The sequence below is a fragment of the Lygodium microphyllum genome, unplaced genomic scaffold, assembly GCF_053477565.2.
Source record: "Lygodium microphyllum isolate KBCC unplaced genomic scaffold, Lygodium_microphyllum_v1.1.10 scaffold_42, whole genome shotgun sequence".
Classification (NCBI taxonomy): domain Eukaryota; kingdom Viridiplantae; phylum Streptophyta; class Polypodiopsida; order Schizaeales; family Lygodiaceae; genus Lygodium; species Lygodium microphyllum.
Window position 1 is genome coordinate 1343761 of NW_028229525.1, and position 2129 is coordinate 1345889.

At 36.5% G+C, this 2129-nt stretch overlaps 1 non-coding gene across 1 annotated transcript; it reads right to left on the reverse strand.

Annotated features, from left to right (window-relative positions):
• Nucleotides 1–951: 951 nt before the first annotated feature.
• TRNAY-GUA (transfer RNA tyrosine (anticodon GUA)) lies at nt 952–1035 on the reverse strand. The gene has a single exon. It is a non-coding gene; the product is annotated as a tRNA-Tyr (tRNA).
• Between the last annotated feature and the right edge of the window lie 1094 nt (nt 1036–2129).

The window sequence follows — 2129 nt, forward strand, 5'->3', positions numbered from 1 at the left end:
ATTTTAAAGAAAAATTGAAAATATGGATCCATTGCTTAGAAATTTGAGAGAATATCAGACATTGAAGAACTCTTTCGACGCTCATCTTAATCATATTATATACCTTACTGAAAACGATAACAGCACGGGAAGGGAAGCTTTGGCGAGACCCTTAAATGAATTACATCAGGTAATATTACCTAATCTAAGAGATTATTTATCCAAGGGTTCCCCTTATGGTGAACCTTTTACTGGATTTGTAAGGAAAGCCAATTTATGCATTCGTAAATACCATGAAATGGGGGATAATTATTATCCGCAGACAGTCAAACAGCTACTGCCTTTATTAAGAGATACCCAACAAACGTCTGATGCTTGCATACAGCAGCTAATCTATATATGGCCTAGCATTTGTAGTACGTTAGAGCCGTCTGTGGTGGATTTTTATCCTTTTCTGTTTAAGTATTTAACGATGGATGAGTTTGCACCTATTGCAATTTGTTTTATCTTCAGTTTGCTACTTTCTTTTATCCTAATCATGGTTTCTTTTACATTTACAGGTAAAAAAACGGCAGATCCAGAAAAATTGTCAGCTTACGAGCGTGGGTTCGATCTCTTTAGTGATGCTAGAAGTCGATTTGATATATGATTTTATTTGGTCCTTTTTCTATTTATTATTTTCGATTTAGAAGTAACTTTTTTATTTCCTTGGGCAGTTTTTTTAGAAAAGATAGGTTAGTATGGATTTTGGTCTATGATGCTATTTGTTTGGATTTTGACTATTGGTTTTCTCATCGAATGGAGGAAAGGCGCCCTTGATTGGGAATAAATGGTTTGCGACGAACTCGCTTAAACTCCTTTCGAAAAATGCTATTTAAGCATTCAAATCTTATCTAGTGCTTGGGTCTGTCCCAACACCCATTAAATGCAAGAAAGCTATTTAAGAATAAAGAAAAGGTTCAAATACTTTATTAGGAGAGGCAGGATTTGAACCTGCGAAGAAGGGTTTCCAACAGATTTACAGTCTGTCGCTTTTAACCACTCAGCCACTCTCCCGGGTTGCTTGGATTTAGACCAAAGCACACTTCTCTAGCTTTCATAGCCTAGTCCGAGATTGATTTTCCGCTTGTTCTACTTAAATGCATAAACAATATGCCATTCCATGGGTAACTAGAAAGATCGGGGAAAGATATAGAAAAAAAAAGCTGATCGACAAGAAACTAATAGCTAGTAGCAACGATTTCTCATAATCTATTAGTCTATATAAAATCCATTTTCTAGGCGTATCAAAATACATAATTTTCACCAGTCATATATAATAAAATAGAGTAACCTCTCGTGCATATTTCAGGGCACTTAGTCCTCCTAGAACCGTAAAAGAAAATTGCCCGTCATACGGCTTGCCTACTTTACTTGCTTTAGATGTTAGTTTTGCACCGTTTTTGTTCAAATCGCTTAGTTAGCTTTATGGACGAGAGAGCAAGAAGGGAAAGAAACGAGCCTGCCTTGCAAGGATTCGATTCCTTTTCAATCGAATTCATTGACCCGTTCTTTTCCTTTTTCTTTGCTCGTATGGGAAATAATTTTCTTTGAGTTATTTATTAAGCCCTTTCCTCACTCCCCGAAACTTTATCCCACTAAGATCCCCCAAAAGACACCCTTGACGATTTTTCAGTCGCTTCAATGATGTACCGTTAACTGTCTAGTTTCGATGTTATAGAAGCTAGGGTATCTTAGGTCCTCATACACGCCATGACCCAGCGAAACTGACAAGGCCCAATTGTAGTCTTGTCCGGAAAGCCTAATAAAAATTACATTTTTTACTGAAACCTATTTGGTCAAGCATCTCCAATAAATCAAAAATTAAACATAGTGAATGTATAAAGTATAATCCATTTAAACCTATGGCCACTTAGGCCCCTTTCTGCCGACTAAATCATGATTCCAATGCTGCTTTTCAAAAAACAAAAACAATGCAAAAGGCTGATAGGCAAGTACTATGGGTCCTCTGTCATCCGTTGTAGGGCCCTTTAAAGCGCTAGGCGTGATGAATAGTCAAAGGAAAATAATTTCTATACGATGGACGGAAAATAAAATAGATCTATAAATAAGTTAATCAAAATAGACACAGATATGGCGATATTCATATA